Source organism: Babylonia areolata, chromosome 19, assembly GCF_041734735.1.
Source record: "Babylonia areolata isolate BAREFJ2019XMU chromosome 19, ASM4173473v1, whole genome shotgun sequence".
Classification (NCBI taxonomy): domain Eukaryota; kingdom Metazoa; phylum Mollusca; class Gastropoda; order Neogastropoda; family Buccinidae; genus Babylonia; species Babylonia areolata.
In genome coordinates, this window is record NC_134894.1 from 47,961,357 (window position 1) to 47,973,704 (window position 12,348).

General features: G+C 44.8%; 1 protein-coding gene across 1 annotated transcript in view; it reads left to right on the forward strand.

Moving 5' to 3' along the window:
- Positions 1–247: 247 nt before the first annotated feature.
- The window catches only part of LOC143293783 (putative sodium-coupled neutral amino acid transporter 11), a 159,195-nt gene continuing 147,094 nt past the window's right edge, over positions 248–12,348 (forward strand). Inside the window, exons 1-2 of the mRNA XM_076605020.1 lie at positions 248–341; positions 8,685–8,784. The gene's annotated coding sequence lies outside the window, so the exon portion shown is untranslated. The remainder of the gene's footprint in view (positions 342–8,684; positions 8,785–12,348) is intronic.

Consider the following 12,348-nt stretch of genomic DNA (forward strand, 5'->3'; position numbering starts at 1 on the left):
GAAACGAGGAAAACGAAGAGGTTGACATGTATATCGTTTGACAGATTTTGCAACAACTCATCCCGCGAGCACGTGAAAACGGTGAATCACGGCGTTGAGGAGACACATACATGACCGACGATGTCAACCTTGACCTTAAAACTAAAAGCTTTCGCTCCAAGGAGACGTTGACAGAACTCACTTAAATAAAATCTGTCGCCATTCTGCTTGCTGCACGTCTTGCGTCAAGACTGGATGGAGTTTCATGTGGTTCGGGTCATTGCAACGCGGTGAACTATATGCAGGAACGGATACTTGCCACCGTGCACGTCCATTGATGCTGGCTGATCGGTCATACAGATGTGAGTTGTCATCTTGTGTCAGACCCTGTCTAATTTTATCCTGTCCCGCTCAATGATATTAACTTACTAACTTACTGCCCAAGTGTGTCCTCTGGCATGTAATGCATCAACGTAATGGAGCAAAAGCCGAGTGGTTAAAGCGTTGGACTTTCAATCTGAGGGTCCCGGGTTCGAATCTCGGGCAACGGCGCCTGGTGGGTAAAGGGTGGAGATTTTTCCCGATCTCCCAGGTCAACATATAATTACGCAGACTTGCTAGACTTAATGAAAATTAAAAAAGAAACAAACAAAAACGCTCATACACGTAAAATGTCATATGTCTGTATGGGTGTGTCCATGTGCGTGACTGAAACCTGATCGAATGACACCGGAAACGAATGATGAGCTGCCAATGGCAGCTGTCATTCAGCTCTACCCAAGCAGGCAGCTTGTTGTGCAAATGACCCCGTGTTTGTAAAGCGCTTAGAGCTTGGTCTCCGACCAGGACAGGTGCCAGTAATATCCATATCATCATCATAATGATATTACGGTTAAGGTTTAACGGTTAACGGTTCTATAGCCTTTCACAGCAATCGGGGCATGAAATCATATCCGCTGTGTCTAGGGCTTTGCATAGGAAGGCGGGGCCCAGTCCTCTCCTTCCGCCGTTATTAATATTACCTCCCCCCAACGGAAGTCAGGTTAACCCATTCACACCTGGGTGGAAAGAGGATAACCGGAGTAAAGTTCCTTTCCCAAGGACACAACACCATGTCGAGATGGGGGCCTCAGTGGCGTGGAGTGATGGCCCAGATGTAACGCGTCCGCCTGGAAAGCGAGAGAATCTGCGCGGACTGGTTCGAATCACACCGGCAGTCGCCAGTATTTTCTCCCCCCTCCACTTGACCTTGAGTGGTGGTCTGGACGCTAGTCATTCGGATGAGACGATAAACCCAGGTCCCGTGTGGAGCATGCACTTAGCGCACGTAAAAGAACCTACGGCAACAAAATAGTTGTCCCTGGCAAAATTATGTAGAAAAATCCACTTCGATAGGAACACATAAAAAAAACTGCAGGCAGGAAGAAATAAAATGGTTGGCGCTCAAGGTGTAGCGACACGCTCTCCCTTGGGAGAGCAGCCCGAATTTCACACAGAGAGATCTGTTGTGACAGAAAAGAGTATTATACAATAAAGGTCCTGCAGCCTTTCACAGCCGTCAGAGCGTGAAATCACATCCACTGTGTCTAGGGCTCGGCATAGGAAGGCGGGGCCCAATCCTCTCCTTCCGCCGTTATTACCTCCCCCCAACGAAAGTCAGGTTCCCATTCACACCTGGGTGGAAAGAGGATAATCGGAGAAAAGTTCCTTTCCCAAGGACACAACACCATGTCGAGATGGGGGCCTCGAACCCCGGTTCCCGGTGATCGTTGGATCACGCAATATTGACAATTTTGACCATTCACTCTTCTATGTTGAAGTTGGAATTAAAATGTACCCAAATGGGCATATACGGATTGGCTAGGAAAAAAAAATTCACTGTTTCTGTTCGACAATCTCATATTCTAATTAACATTTTTGCCCGTCTGCAGTACAAAAATGTTAAGTACATTAGAGGATCTAAAACGAAACTTGTCCCGATTAGAAATGTGTTTAAAAAGGGATGCTTTGGGGGGCATTCCATGCACCGAGTAAGGGACTTGGAAGAAAGGGGGGGGTGGGGGGGGGGGACACGTTCGTCCTATACGGGTATACCCATTTGGGTACATTGTAATTCCGACTTCAACATAGAAGAGTGGACGGGCAAAATTGAGGCCCCATAAGTCCAATCTTCATCACACCAACTGATCGTATCGTCTCAATTGATAATCTTAAGACGATTAGGCGAGGACAAGGGTGAAGGAAGGGGTAGTTTAAAACGGCGCCACAGTTTTTTAGCCTGCAAAACTTGATTGTGGTTGTATACACTGAAACTGCAAAGATGTTCAAAGGACAGTTTAAGGAGTTGTCGCCTGGTTGCTGCACAACGCAACTGCTGTAATGTGTCATAATGGTATAGTATTCGGCAATATCCACATTTCTCCCCCTGTGTTCTTTCCATTCAGTTTCGTTCCTTTGACGGAAGAATCGTATACTTGTTCAAATAACGTTGTAATAAAATATACATTCTACATTTCTTCCCCTGTCAAGAGACGTAAAGGACAAATAGTTGAGGGAAAAAATATTGAGCATATATTACAATGTTATTAACCAGTTTACAAGTGTTTTTTTGTGTTATAAACGGAAAGGTACAGGGGAAGAAATGTGGATATTGCCTTGTATCCTTATGCATTGCGTTAATTTTGTACTGTTATATATTTCCTTTGTATATTACGTTATTGCCGATATACAGCTGGATGTCTCCGTGTGCGAAAAAAAAAAGTGCTGTGCCAGGCACTCCTATTCTGTTACTGTAGCACAGTGGACATTTGTACATTACTTTGCCAGGGGCAGTTATCTGACACAGGATCTTTCATGCACGCTGTGTGCCTGCATTGGAAGGGAACTGGCGGATGCAGTGGCCGAATGGTTGGAGCGTTGGAGGCTCCTGAGTTCGATCCATGGTTTCGGAGCACATGGTGGATTACAGGTGGAGATTTTTTTCCCCAGGTTAACAACCCTCCTTGTGTATACGCATGTAGAAGGTCAAATGATGGAGTCTCCCGTTGGTCCGACGGATGAGTAGGCAGGTAGGCTTATCTGTCAGTGTGTGTCCTCATATGGGGGAAGAGGCCGATGCTGGATGCGCAGCACTTCCCACAGGTTTTGCAAGGGAAAACGTCTCCAGAAGTTGAGCACTGCTTCCTTCGCTCACTCTTCTCCTTGATGGCCAGCATTCTCTTGTTTTCAAACGTCTTTATGCCACTAGAGCACAGCATCCTCCAGCGACAGAGGTCAAGGGCATCAGTTTCCCAGGAAACGATGTCTATGTCACAGGCTTTGAGGTTTGTCTTCAAGGTGTCCTTGAAGCGCTTGCAGGGTCTTCCAAGTTCACGGTGGCCTTCCTTCAGCTGGCCATACAAAAGCATCTTCGGGATCCTGCTGTCTGTCATGCGGACAACGTGTCCTGTCCAGAGTGGCTGGCACTGTAATTCATATATTTGTTGACCTATTAGTGTGGGCACAATAGCCAAGTGGTTAAAGCGTTGGACTTTCAATCTGAGGTGTCCCGGGTTCGAATCTTGGTAATGGCGCCTGGTGGGTAAAGAGTGGAGATGTTTTCCGATCTTCCAGGTCAACATATGTGCAGACCTGATTGTGCCTGAATTCCCTTCTTGTGTATACGCACTCAGAAGATCGAGTACGCACGTTAAAACCAGTTCAGTGCCAGAGAATTTTGTATTAAAAAAAAGAAAAAAGAAGAAGAAAAAAGTGTTCTCCCCTTGCCAGGGAATTTTGATGATTCGGGGGTAATAAATCACAAAAAAACTTCTAGCACAAAAGCTGTGGGTGATACAGAAAGAAAGTAAACGTTTTTGTGAAGAAAAATGAGTGTAGATTCTGCTTCTGGGCTCTTTTACCCAAATACGTAGATTGTAGATAACTGTTCAGGCATGTAAAGTCAAGATAATGATTTTTGTGCAACAAAAAAAGTCTATTTCCACCTCTACATAATAACATCCATAAGGAAAAGAAACAAAATACAGCTAGAAATAGCATGCCTATTGTCAGATTATACTTGTAGAAGAAATTAAAACGGACTATAAGTTTATAAAAACAAATCACAGCTCGTGCAGACATGTAAGTAAATCACTGTCCCAACAATGACAAAGGTGGGCAAAGTCAACGTAAAAGGTCAATCACGGTCTCAGAAACTGAGCTGGAAAGCTTTTTGGACAGCTTCGAGCATTCGTGAATGAGAGGGTGGAGTCTTTCGATGACATTCACTATGTCAAGTTGCACGTGGGCCGATTAAAAGTGTCTGCTGTGCTTGCCACCTTACAAGTCAACTAGCGGAGTCTTCGGGAAAAAAAAGCGTGAAAAAGAAAAAGCACGTGTTTCACGTCCAGTGCAGGTGCCACACTGCGTTTCGTGAAAATCGTGGAGCTTTGGCAGTTGTCGATCCCACAGTCTGTATTGGAAATGTGAGCACACTCATTCCATAAAAGCCACGCTCCCTTCATGAACTCTGGCTGACATTCAACCTATCGTCTTACATCTCTCCTCTCCCTCCCCTCCCCTTCTTCCAACGCTAGCTGCTCGTGTTCTGTCAGTCACAGCCACTAGTTCAAAAAAGCTGTCTGATTGGATTGATGGACTGAATTACCATCAAATGGGGCTGTTAGTTTCGTCACTGTCATTGTCAATCACCTTCGTTTTCAAACCAAACATCAGACAAGAGAGATCCTTCTCCATCGCGAAATCTGTCCATGATCACAAGCAGAGCTTTTAGAATTGTGTAACTCTGCTGACTGTGACTATTTGTTTTTACTGGACACAGTTTTCAGCGCATTTAAAAAATTTTTTTTTTTGCACATGATGCAACCCCCTTTCCACGCGCGTATCACGTGGTCAGTTAGCAAATTATCCAGTAGAAAGGGGTCTTATACCTGATGAATGTTCATTTAAATAGTATTTTTATAATTCAGACACATCAAACTAACTGTTCAGAGTCTGTTTATGTGAACTGAATCCAATGAAGGAAAAATCAGAACATATGCAGGACGTCAGTGGATGTCTTTTTGGCACTCTAGTGATTAAAGACCCAGTAATCCATGTCAGCGTTCTGTGGGTTATGAAAACAAGAACATGCTCTGCATGCACACCCCTGAAAACGGAGTATGGCTGCCTGCATGGCGGGGTAAAAACGATCATACACGTAGAAGCCCACTCGTGTTCATACGAGTGAACGTGGGGGTTGCAGTCCACGAACGAAGAAGAGTGGATTTCTTCTACAGGATTTTGCTGGAGGACAACACTCTCGTTGCCATGGGTTCTTTTTCAGTGCGCCAAGTGCGTGCTGCACACGGGACCTCGGTTTATCGTCACATCAGAATGACCAGACGCTCAGTCAGATTTCCCAGTCAAACATGGGAGATAGGGCGAGAGCGAGGTTCGAACCCAGACCCTCAGAGACTCTCTGTATTGGCAGATGAGCGTCTTTATCATTTTGCTACCTTCCTCCTTGACTACACACATACTTAGCAGTACAACAGAAGCAGAGGACTTAGCAACGCACACCAACTCCACATCTGCATAGCCATGTCATGCAATGTCATTTGGAAAACTGATTGTGTGATTGATATATGACTTTTACCTTCATTTAGGTGCTCAGGCCTAAATCTGAACTTACCATTTTGTTTCCGTATTCGTATTCATAGCCAAGCTCATTATCCCACTTGACGTATGCGTGAACTGTGGACTAACGATCGATTACACGGCCATGTGACAGAGCGGTAATGGCATAATGTGAGAAGAGAGGGCTGCTAATAGCGACACACTCACTGATGTTTCCCCCCACGCACACCACGCCAACCGTTACAACCGTTGAGATCAAAGTGTACCGTGTTCGTGTTTTGTGACAGTTTGTATTCCTCTGAAACTGAGTTGTCAGACACAATAAGTCATGGGTAACCCAAGCAGCAGCTATATACTGATTTCCTCACTCGACAAATTTTTGGTGAGTAAAACCAGGCTCCGCGGCAGCAAAGTGGTTAACGTCACGGCTGGACAGACGACTGGGACCCAGGTTTGATCCCCGGCATAGGTTATAATCTTTTTTTCTTTCTTTCTTTCTTTCTTTTTTGTCTCGGCCTTGGCTGCCTCTTTCGCAAAGTTGAGTGTTTTTTGTTGTTGTTTCTTTCATTTACTGTTACTATTGTAATTCTTTTTATTTATTTATTGGTTTATTTTTCATTTTATTTATTTTATATACTTTTTTCTCAAGGCCTGGCTAAGCGCGCTGGGTTACGCTGCTGGTCAGGCATCTGCTTGGCAGATGTGGTGTAGCGTATATGGATTTGACCGAACGCAGTGACGCCTTCTTGAGCTACTGATACTGATACTGAGTGTGATAAAGTCTCAAATGAGAAGACAGGGGCCACTTTACGCACGAGCCTTTGGAAGTGTTGCACAATTATCATAACACTGCAGGTATCTACGTCTGCGGCTCTTGTGCCTGGTTGATGCCGGGATATACATCATGAAAGGAAGCGTTGAGCGCAGCCTTGTTCCGTTGTCCGAAACCTACAGTGGAGTGGAGATTCGTAGCAGCATCGTCATCAGCATCATCATTCATCGTCAATAACTACATAGAAAAAAAAACCTGTGGTAATATCCTCATTTCTTCCCCTGCATTTTTCCGTTTATAAGACGGAAAACGTTGTAAATTGGTCAATAACATTGTATAATTGGTCCGGCCCAACACTCGGCTTATATCACAGATTGACATAAGTTTACATTTGGGCCAACAGCAAAGTGAGAGCTGTATTATCAGTGGTTTCTCCAGTCAATTGGAAATCATTTACAGCTTAGTCTTTTGTGAAGGACGATGACTCTCAAACTAGGAGGCAAAATTGCACTGGCTCTTAGTGCTGCAGCCTTGGGGAGTTAGTTGGCCTTTGGGAACCACCCCAACGCCGACTGTCCTAAAACCCTCTTGGCCGAGAGAGTGGGGATGTAACTTGGGCAAGACACTCTCCACTATAATCAAATTCTAGCCCAAATAGTCGGAACAGCAGTTGCCTCCTCTGCTGTTCTGATGGTCATAGTCGGACACGACTATCATATATATATCGGTTGATGACATTGTAATATATACTCTACATTTGTTCCCCTCCATTCTTTGACAGACCTTCTTAATTAACGTCATTCGAGATGATGGGGGTGAGGGGGGGATGTGGATTATATATTACAATGTTATTTAAACAAATTTTACAACTTCTTCCGGTCTTCGAAACGACACTGAATGGGAAGAACTGGGAAGGGGCAATGTGGATATTGCCAAAACTGCTCCAGATTTTGCGGCATTTCATGTCCCACTCCTATGCAGTGGTTACCCCAGTTTCGATCCCCCCCCACCCCACCCCTCCACTTCCGTTCGTGGGGTAAGTTCCTCTCAAAGTCTACGATGTCGTCAGACTCAAGGGGGACTGTCGTTGGAGGAACTTCTTCTTCTTCTTCTTCTTCGGTCATGGGCTGCAACTCCCACGTTCACTCATATGTACATGAGCGGGCTTTCACGTGCATGGCCGTTTTTACCCCGCCACGTAGGCAGCCATACTCCGTTTTCGGGGGTATTGGAGGGACGTAGTGGCGGTCTCCTCTCTGGTTGGGACTGCTCGCTCTGTCAGGCTCCGCGACTGAGCGAATGTCATCGTCAGTAAGGGGCTTAGTAAAAACAGATTCGACTGAGCACTGCCGAAGTGACTGAGAGCAGCAATGCAGGGTCTGCTTCGGTGTGTGGTCTCCTGGCAGTTTCATTAACATGCATGTGGAATGCCGAAGCCGAGAGTACAACAGATTAACCCGGGTGTGGCTGTGTTTGGGAGATTCAAAACGAGCGGCGTAGGAGTGATACCACTGAAATGGAGTACAGATAATGGGACACGCGAATATAATAGATAAATAGGTAAATAACTAAACTAAACTAAATGATACATACATACATACATACATACATACATACACAGAATGAAATGAACTCCATATACATATAGGCCTGTAGGCTTCGTATATCAACGTAATGTGTGCATGATTCATAAATATGGATATGTTCGTGGAACAGCTGTGCAAAGTGCACTCATGCCGTGAAGCATCTGTTCCACTGAACATGTAACATTAAACAAAATCTCTAAAGAGTTTTGCCATAGAAAAAACCCACCTAAACAGTCAAACAAAACCATACGCACACGCACGCACGCACGCACGCACACACATTCTCTCTCCCCCCCCCCCCCCCACACACACACACAATTCCAGTTGATCCCTCTGACATTTGAGAGTTGTATTGATTCTGACTGCAGTCAAGCGACACGAGTGTCAGGCGTCAGAATTGCTTATTCATTAATTTAAAAAAAAAGTTCAGCAAACTCTGTTTCAGTTCACAGACCATCTGTTGCATCTCCCGATCACACACACACACACACACACACACACACACACACACACACACACACAGTATGACGGTGTAAAATTTGATTTACTTGCTGTTCTTAACACACCTTGTAACAAAATACCCCCCAAACAAACAAACAAACAAAAACTATGTAAAACACTTTCAAATTGCAAAGCTTGCCATTTGTTTAATGAATGCACTGTTTGCATTTGGACAACGCATTCAGGAACGAATCTGTGTTCTTTAACGGCTACCTTGGGAACCGTTTCAGAGAGAAAGGCGCGCATCAACCGTTTGATCCACACACCCAGAGAGCTCGTTAACATTGGTGTGCCTTCAACAAAACCTGAGGGGATTCTGTGTGCCTTGACGTAAGTACACGAGAGAGAGAGAGAGAGAGGGCGGGGGGAGGCGATAATTATATGCAAATACGAATGTGACAACGAATACAAAAGCGGGTACGAATGGCAATGTTTTATTCAAACCGCCTCAACAACAATAGATGCTATGTATAGACATGAATAGATACACACAGATATATTTATATAGACAGACATATAGACAAACAAACAGATAGATAGATATCAGACTGTTCAGGTGCGCATTGATTTTGTGTCGTGGCAAGCATCACCAGTTCATAGAGGTATTCTTTATGTGCAGACTTGAAACCAACACGAAACAATGTCCATCTTTTACAAGAGGAGGACAAATCAAATCACATCAAAGACATTATTTTACGCGGACTCACAAAAAGTTGAACGACCACTTCGGAACTTGTGTGAAATGATGCTGAATGTTTCGGTAAACAATTATGTATGCAACCTTTGTAGTGAGTACCAATTACAAACCACAGGTCTTTCTTGCGCGTGCACTTAAAAAACTTTATATATATATATATATATATATATATATATAAACCACGGCTATCGTTTATGAAATACCGATTAATTGTAAAGTCTGGGCTGAAACATCGACTTTTCAAACACTTCTTCTTCTGCGTTCGTGGGCTGCAACTCCCACGTTCACTCGTATGTACACGAGTGGGCTTTTACGTGTAAGACCGTTTTTACCCCGTCATGTAAGCAGCCATACTCCGCTTTCGGGGATGTGCATCCTGGGTATGTTTTTGTTTCCATAACCCACCGAACGCTGACATGAATTACAGGATCTTTAACGTGCGAACTTGATCTTCTGCTTGCGTATACACACGAATGGTGTTCAGGCAACAGGTCTGCACATATGTTGACGTGGGAGATCGGAAAAATCTCCCCCCCCTCACCCTTTTTTTGACTCACTTGTGTAAACAAAGTGATCTATGTTTTAACCCGGTGTTAGGTTGTGTGTGTGTGTGTGTGTGTGTGTGTGTGTGTGTGTGTGTGTGTGTGTGTGTCTGTATGTCCGTGGTAAACTTTAACATTGACATTTTCTCTGCAAATACTTTGTCAGTTGACACCAAATTAGGCATAAAAATAGGAAAAATTCAGTTCTTTCCAGTCATCTTGTTTAAAACAATATTGCACCTCTGGGATGGGCACAAAATTTTTTTAAAAAATGAAGCCTAATTATATGCAAACTGCATTTACTGTTACATTTATATTTTTTGTATTCTCTAAACTTGGCACTTTGATGTGATATTCTGACCCAACAACAAGAGCAGTCATTATTATCATTTTTTGTTCAAACAGGAACTTCTTTTGCTCAGCATGGAAGTTTTAATTATTTTGCAAACGTTTTGGTGCAGATAGTATAAAAAGGAAATTACTTTGTAATTAATGCTAGGGGAGTTAATTTGCTTTAAGCTGATCTTTCTCATCTTAAACATTACATTTTGAAATTATACTCAATACATAAAAAGCTTGGATTTTTTTTAAAGTGTATCACAAGTGAGTCTTGAAGGCCTTGCCTCTCTTGTTTCAGATTGCTTGTGTTGCACGTATGCCTCAAACAGTCCTTTGTGTACTAGCCGCTGGGCCAGTGGTGGATGATAATGTATGCGGCCTGCGTGATTTAGATCAGTTTTCGAAATTTCATGAAAACGTGCCCGCTTTTAAGAAGTGTTGCCGAACTTTTTTTGTGCGTGTTGCTCCTGTAGAACTGCACAGTTTCAGTTTCAGTTTCAGTAGCTCAAGGAGGCGTCACTGCGTTCGGACAAAACCATATACGCTACACCACATCTGCCAAGCAGATGCCTGACCAGCAGCGTAACCCAACGCGCTTAGTCAGGCCTTGAGAACTGCACAATGGTTTGCCAGTGGGAAATAAGCAAAAACAAAAACAATACGAACTCCCCCCCAAAAAAAAACAAAAAAAACAACACCACCACCACCACCACCAAAACCAAACCAAACCAAACCAAACCAAAACAAACACACACACACACACACACAAATCCGAGGTTCCAGAGAGAGAAATGCTTAGCAATGGACTAATCGCGCACTCACACTCACACACACACACACATGCACACACACACACACACACACACACATGCACGCACGCACGCACACACACACGCACGCACGCACGCACACACGTACGCACGCACGCACACACACACACACGCACGCACGCACGCACATATGCACGCACATACGCACGCACACACACACACGCGCGCACACACGCACACACACACACATACACACACACACGCACACACACACTTATACATTTATAGCATACGCATATTTTTGTTTCTTTGCTTCTGTTTTCAGTACGTAAATGTCACTCCTGCCATTTAGTCCGTTGATATGTCAAGGCAGAGAGAGAGAGAGAGAGAGAGAGAGAGAGAGAGCGCAGTGATTATTAATCATGCAAGTTTGGCGGGCGCATAATGATTGCAGCACATGCTGCCCGCGCTTTGTTGTCAGGGAAAGCTAACATAACATGGTCTATTTCCGCCTCTGTTAATAGCCACATATTAGGTGATCACACACACACACACACACACACACAGAGAACGTTGGGTTAATGTGTGCAAATCTGTACACAATGCTCTGGCTTTGGTATTGATCAGTACATCCTTTGTGGAGTGATGTAGACAGTGACACAGAGAGAGGCCCCGGAGGGAGGGGCCGGGGGGGGGGGGGGCGGTCGGGGAGGCGGGGGGGGGGGGGAGGGGGGAGGCAGAGGGAGGGGGATAGAGGGAGGAAGGGAGATATCGAGACTAAGATGATTTAGTCACTGTTAAAGGTCACAGCCCCATATGAATACGGGGTAATAACAGAATTTACAGACAGCGAGAGATAGGAGAGAGAGAGGGTTGGGGGAGAGGGAGCGAGAGGGAGCGAGAGAGAGGGAGAGAGAGGGGGGAGAGGGAGAGAGAGAGAGAGGGAGAGGAAGGGAGAGAGACAGACAGCCACGGATGACGTATTCATTCTTGATGGTCATAGCCCCACATGAAGAACAGAACTCACAAAGCGAGAGACAGTTGGAGAAAGAGAGAGGGAGGGAAGGAGAGAGGGGTAGAGTCAGAGAGGGAGGAATTATGAGACATGCTCATGACACGGATGATTCGTTCACTCTTAATAGTCATAAACCCATATGAATAGTGCGGCGCGGGAGGGGGTGTGGGGGGCGCTGCAATAATAGAATTTACACGGAAAGACAGAGAAAGATGACTGAGTAGTTAAAGCGTTGGACTTTCAATCCGAGGGTCCCGGGTTCGAATCTCGGTAACGGCGCCTGGTGGAGGTTTTTCTTATCTCCAAAGTCAACATTATGTGCAGATCTGCTAGTGCCTGAACCCTCTTCGTGTGTATGCGCACGCAGAAGATCAAATACGCACGTTAAAAATCCTGTAATCCATGTCCGCGTTCGGTGGGTTATAGAAACAAGAACATACCCAGTATGCACACCCCCGAAAACGGAGTATGGCTGCCTACACGGCGGGGTAGATACACAAAAACGGTCATACACGTAAAATGTTGCATGTC